The following is a 7,030-nucleotide window of genomic DNA, read 5'->3' as shown; positions in this document are numbered from 1 at the left end:
GTTTTTTGTTCTCTATTTTTGGTTAGGCCAGGGTGTGACATGGGTGGGCGTTCTAGGTTTCTTTTTCTATGTTGGTGGTTTTCTTTGTTTCGGCCGTGTATGGCTCTCAATCAGGAACAGGTGTAGATCGTTGTTGCTGATTGAGAGTCATACATAGGCAGCCTGTTTTTCCTTTGGGGTTTGTGAGTGAATGTTTTCTGTCTAGGTTTGTTAATCCTGACAGGACTGTTTGGCTGTCATTCCTTGTCGTGTTTTCTTTTTGTATAGTGTTCATTCGTTTATTAAAATCCTTAATATGAACACATCCTCCGCTGCACCTTGGTCTCAATCTGACGACGGCCGTTACAAACCAACAATGCAGTTTTAAGAAAAAAAAGTGTTAAGGACTTGTAAGTAAGCATTTCACTGTAAGATCTGCACCTGTTGTATTCGGCGCATATGACATAACATTTGATTTGACTTGAAATAGTGATATTTCATTTAGTATACACTGTACATTTCATATGTCATATGATTACAATAATATCAAACGTCGATGCGTGGCTTTTATCTAAATGGATTTAGAATGGAATGGAACCCAGGTGCCAGTCTCCTTCCTCAACACTCCCCACAGAATACTCAAGACCGAACTGACTCACTTCAACCTTCCATCTCTTGAAAGTAAGGGAGAGCCGCACACTCTAGGAGCTCAGACACAAAAATGTAATGTCCAACGTTTCGACAGCCAAGCTGTCTTCATCAGGGTATGATCACAAACACTGAGAGATGACTAATTTATATAGTGTCAAAAGACACACAGGTGTCTGTAATCATGGCCAAGTGTGGCCTAATATCATTGGTTAATTCTCAAATATAAAAATGGCATACAAAGAACAGCATACAAATGGATAGCATACGATCATAGATTCATTTTAGACTACACAAGCTTACAAACAATTACAATGGCAAAGTCACAATAATCACAAGAATGGCTTAAGATCAAAGTCTATGTTGAGACCGAAGGGTGCAAGGGTCTTTAAGTTAAAGATCCAGGCAGCCTCTCGTTTTCACAATAAATTAACAAGGTCACCCCCTCTCCTCGGGAGGGTGACATGTTCGATGCCAATATAAAGCAGAGACGAAATCGAGTGGTTTGCTTCCAAAAAGTGGGCCTCAACTGGGTAAGTCAAGTTTTTGCACCTAATGGTGCTACGATGCTCTGAGATACGTACTTTTAATTCACGCTTTGTTTTACCCACATCATTTTTACCACAAGGACAAGTTCTAAGATAAATAACTGCCTTAGTGGAGCACGTAATAACACCTTTGATTGGGATCGATTTCCCTGTTTGTGGGTGTTTGAAGGATCTACATTTATAAGTGGCATTGCATTGAGCACAGCCATTACACTTGTAATTTCCATCCAGTAGGGGCGCAAATAGACGTTGTTCAGGAATATCTTGGGGTGGTAAACCTTCTAGAACCTTCCATCTCTCACAGACTGGAAACCCCTAAGGGATGATGAAGAGTCAATGAAGGAAACAACAACATACTTCACAAAGATGGAGTGAAGGGCTTGATGGGGAGAGGGGTAGAGAGCGGTCCGTTGGGGGAGAGTGATGAAGGGAGAAAGAAGAGTGGTGTGTGCCAGTATATTATTGTTTTTTATTAAACCTTTTAAAAACAGTTTAACTATTTAATGGGGACAATGTACAGTAAACCTAAACATAATCACCAAGTCACAGTCAACCAGTCATTTAAAAATGGCAATTACCATATATTAGGCATATGATGAGTTACTGAACAACACAGGCCTGACCTCTCGGTTCATTTGAAATGACTGGTTAATGGCAACGATTCTGATCGCTGCAAGAGTCTGGGCCCATAAGAGCCTGTAAGAACATACATATTAGTACCGCCTGGGTTTTAGATGCCTCCTGACTGTGTCAGTTCACATTTAGCAAGAAGAGACAGGATGTCCTAGTTATTGCCTGCCACATTTCCACTGACGGATTGATGAGTGTTGAATACCTCTCTGAGCAGAAACACAATCTCCAGGACAGATGGATGCACTGACTCTGTTCACATTGGTTCCATTAAGCCTCCCCCTAAACGTACGACAGTCGTCGTCGCTGTGGCGCGTAAACTGTGGACAGTGTTTACTGTGAGCGCGCGGTCAAGACTCCACCGGGATTGATTGACAGTTCCTGTGGGAGTGGTGAATGCAATCTTTGCAAGAGCTTTTCTCTGAGCTCCACCGGGGTAGGGACAGGGGTGGTCCCCGGGTCAGGAGTGTGGTGCGGCGGATGCTGCTGTTCGAGTCCTGATGGCCGAACATGTGGAACAGCCTCCGGCAGCAAGGCAGACAGTGGACCATGTCAGAGGAGGTGGCCACTGAAGATCATGTAGATCCACGGGTTACAGCAGCTATTCAGACTGGCCAGCAGAGCCGAGATGGTGACTGTGGTGTTTTCAGAGTCTGGAGAGAGAGAAACAGGGAATAGGTGTCGGCCAGTCAGTGAAGGAGAAAACATTCAAGCAAATCAAATCAAATCAAATTTATTTATATAGCCCTTCGTACATCAGCTGATATCTCAAAGTGCTGTACAGAAACCCAGCCTAAAACCCCAAACAGCAAGCAAAGCATGTGAAAGAAGCACGGTGGCTAGGAAAAACTCCCTAGGAAAAACTCCCTAGAAAGGCCAAAAACCTAGGAAGAAACCTAGAGAGGAACCAGGCGATGAGGGGTGGCCAGTCCTCTTCTGGCTGTGCAGGGTGGATATTATAACAGAACATGGTCAAGATGTTAAAATGTTCATAAATGACCAGCATGGTCAAATAATAATAATCATAGTAGTTGTCGAGGGTGCAACAAGCACGTCCGGTGAACAGGTCAGGGTTCCATAGCCGCAGGCAGAACAGTTGAAGCTGGAGCAGCAGCACGGCCAGGTGGACTGGGGACAGCAAGGAGTCATCATACCAGGTAGTCCTGAGGCATGGTCCTAGGGCTCAGGTCCTCCGAGAGAAAGACAGAAAGAGAGAAAGAGAGAATTAGAGAGAGCATATTTAAATTCACACAGGACACCGGATAAGACAAGAGAAATACTCCAGATGTAACAGACTGACCCTAGCCCCCGACACATAAACTCCTGCAGCATAAATACTGGAGGCTGAGACAGGAGGGATCAGAAGACACTGTGGCCCCATCCGATGATACCCCGGACAGGGCCAAACAGGCAGGATATAACCCCACCCACTTTGCCAAAGCACAGCCCCCACACCACTAGAGGGATGTCTCCAACCACCAACTTACCGTCCTAAGACAAGGCCGAGTATAGCCCACAACGATCTCCGCCATGGCACAACCCAAGGGGGGCGCCAACCCAGACAGGAAGACCACGTCAGTGACTCAACCCACTCAAGTGACGCACCCCTCCCATGGACGGCATGGAAGAACACCAGTAAGCCAGTGACTCAGCCCCTGTAAAAGGGTTAGAGGCAGAGAATCCCAGTGGAAAGAGGGGAACCGGCAAGGCAGAGACAGCAAGGGCGGTTCGTTGCTCCAGCCTTTCCGTTCACCTTCACACTCCTGGGCCAGACTATACTTAATCATAGTACCTACTGAAGAGATAAGTCTTCAGTAAAGACTTAAAGGTTGAGACTGAGTCTGCGTCTCTCACATTGGTAGGCAGACCATTCCATAAAAATGGAGCTCTATAGGAGAAAGCCCTACCTCCAGCCATTTGCTTAGAAATTCTAGGGACAATTAGGAGGCCTGCGTCTTGTGACCGTAGCGTACGTGTAGATATGTACGGCAGGACCAAATCGGAAAGGTAGGTAGGAGCAGGCCCATGTAATGCTTTGTAGGTTAGCAGTAAAACCTTGAAATCAGCCCTTGCCTTAACAGGAAGCCAGTGTAGGGAGGCTAGCACTGGAGTAATATGATCCAATTTTTTGGTTCTAGTCAGGATTCTAGCAGCCGTATTTAGCACTAACTGAAGTTTGTTTAGTCCTTTATCCGGGTAGCCGGAAAGTAGAGCATTGCAGTAGTCCAGCCTAGAAGTAACAAAAGCATGGATTAATTTTTCTGCGTCATTTTTGGACAGAAAGTTTCTGATTTTTGCAATGTTACGTAGATGGAAAAAAGCTGTCCTTGAAACAGTCTTGATATGTTCTTCAAAAGAGAGCTTAGTTCTGCTTGTTCTGTTTATCTACTAGCAGTGACGCACACTATTTATGCGTATTCTCGAGGGAGTCTCAGCAAGCCACTAGGTCTGAAGGGTCACTGACTCGCCAGCAAAATATTTAATTAACATTTGGAGTTCTCCAGGAGAGATCAGAGTCAGTGCATCCATCTCTCCTGGAATAAGTCAAGGGGTCTGAATACTTTCCGAAGGCACTGTAGTTTTTAACCATATTTTTAGGCTATACAGTGTTTGTTTACATTTACATTGTTTACCAACATTGGCGTAAAACAATCATATGTTTTCGGTTCTAATGTGGTACGACAGTTTAACTAAGCTCATAAGGCATTTATGAGTTATATTCTTCAAGAATCAGTGGGTACGTATTCGTCACTTATAAGTCTAAAAATGGATGTACAACTGATGATTGCGTCTAAGATGAATGCACTAACTAAGACCGGTGGTCGTTTTCACAACTGTCTGTCACACCTGCACAACGGTTGCGTTAAATGGCACGTGTTTAACACTTTATGTATGCCCTTTAGGTGGTTCTGCTGTTTTTCTATATTGCGCACGGTCCGATAATTCAAGCTACAGCAGGAGGAATAACATCCGCTACATACAGACCTCATCAAGGCAATGGGTTATGAGTTAACTCACATGCACAGAAATGATAATGAAATGACTTCCAGTAAGAGGTTTTTGTGCGCGGTTATTCCATTGAGGTCACAATAATGTACCCCAGGTCTCCAGTTTGCACAGCCTATAGCCTAAGTAATACGTCTTGACTGTCTGTATAGTCTATTTGTTTCAGTTTGGTCTATGTATCTGAGAAGGAGTTATACAGTTTTTGTCTCACTATGTCCGTGGTAAACTGTTGCGTAAAAGCTATCTAAATTTGGAGAGCAGTGAAGCAGATTTTAGGGAAGCCCCTTGGGTGATGCATGAAATATGTGCTGAAGCTGTGCACTATTGCCAACGTATTATTGAGGAAGTAGACCTAAGCAATAATGGAATGTTTAAAAACACAATGAACGGAGACATGGCACCAGCGCGCGCTGCCACTAACTTACGGCTCAGAGCCCAAATACAACACGTACCATCCCACGAGAAGCTCTCATCCCACACCGACCACATCTGTACGGTGAGAAACGGAGCCCAGCACACCACGTATGCCAGCAAGATCACGAAAGTAATCTTCACTGTGCGCAGTTTGGCGCGCGTGATGGTGGTGAAGCTGCTGACTGAACTCTAACCGATCAGCCCATTCTTGCTCACAAGTGCCATCGCAATCGTGCTCTTCTGGGTCTTGTACTTTATGTTCAACCAGATGGATCGGCAGATGAAGCCGTAGCAGAGCATGAGCACGGCCACGGGCACAAGGAAGATGCCCACGGTGATCCAGTTGATGTAGGCGCGCACACCCCACGGCTGGATAAAGTGTCCCCAGCAGTCATACACGGCCGAGCCCGGGTGGACCTCGCTCAGTGAGAAGTTAAAATACTGGGGCATGCTCAGGGCAAGACTACACACCCAGGTGGCCCCGATCATCATATAGGCGCGCTTGGTGGGCTGGTGAATGGTCTGCATCGGGTGACAGATGGCGATGTAGCGGTCCAGCGTCATCATCACCATCATGTAGGTGGGCGCGAACATCCCTAGCACCTGCAGGTGCTTGACGATGCGACACAGGAAGTCAGGCCCGTAGAAGCGGAAGGTGATCTCCCAACAGAGCTGCGGCAGCACCTGGAAAAAGGCCACAACCAAGTCCGCGAGGCTCAGGTGTTTCATGAACAGGTGCATGCGCAAGGGCTTCCGTCGGCTCATGTACATGGCCAGCAGCACGCTCAGGTTCCCCACCACAGCCACGACGAATGTCACGCTAAGCACCGTGATCTCGATCTTAGCAACCTCCACGTTCCGGCCAAACGGGTCGCTGGAGTTCTCAAGAGTGCCGGTGTCGTTCCCAGGGTCCTCCATCATCCCCGGCTTGCCGGTGGGGTCGAAGCCTATGTTCACATTTTCTTCCATGATGTTGAGTGAGCTCTCTGAAGGGAAGAGTGCGTCTCCGGAGAAGTGCATGACTGTCCTGAACCAATCCGCGCCCACGATCACCTGCTGCCAGCTAGCTTTAAATTTAAGCAATGTCTTAGAGTCTATCGTCTACATAAACTCGCTCTTTGCGCACAGACCGACATATGTGTTGGCTTGGCAAAGATGTGGAGCACTTCATGGTGTGAAACTGTATCTGTGCGCAGTCTCCACCAACTCTTTTAAAATGATTGTATACCCCCAGAGACCGCCCCCACATCGCCAACCGCCTCTAAACAGCCTTGAACACAAAAACAACAGCAGAGAGAAACAGCATGTATGGAAAACAGTATTGTTTGCATGGGTGGAATTTCTCTGAAAGACTCGTTACCACTTGCAATTAAATAGGGAATACACTGATGTTTTCAACTGTAAATGTCTCCAGATTCTTTACTGCTAACCCTAATAACGAATGGTGCAATTAGTGGGTAAATATTCATAATGCTGGTCAGTATCCATATCCATTTACTTATCATACCGCTAAGAATCCTTTTTGAAAAGGTAACCATTTTTTAAAACTTGTAAGGTGACCCATTTTCGTCTTTCAGATGATCTTGTTCTGATGTTTATCATATTACTGTGATGCCAAAGCAACTTCTCCACATTTTATTTTACTAGGCAAGTCAGTTAAGAACAAATTCTTATTTTCAATGACAGCCTAGGAACAGTGGGTTAACTGCCTTGTTCGGGGCAGAACGACAGATTTCTACCATGTCAGCTCGGGGATATGATCTTGCAACCTTTCGATTACTAGTCCAATGCTCCATCCACTAGGC

General features: G+C 45.8%; 1 pseudogene; it reads right to left on the bottom strand.

Annotated features, from left to right (window-relative positions):
• Positions 1 to 1,625: 1,625 nt before the first annotated feature.
• On the bottom strand, positions 1,626 to 6,569 carry LOC106576043 (arg8-vasotocin receptor-like; annotated as a pseudogene).
• Between the last annotated feature and the right edge of the window lie 461 nt (positions 6,570 to 7,030).

Source organism: Salmo salar, chromosome ssa17 (genome assembly GCF_905237065.1).
Source record: "Salmo salar chromosome ssa17, Ssal_v3.1, whole genome shotgun sequence".
In the NCBI taxonomy this organism is placed as follows: Eukaryota; Metazoa; Chordata; class Actinopteri; order Salmoniformes; family Salmonidae; genus Salmo; species Salmo salar.
Note: the sequence above shows the minus strand (reverse complement) of the source record. Positions and strands in the feature narration are given on the sequence as shown.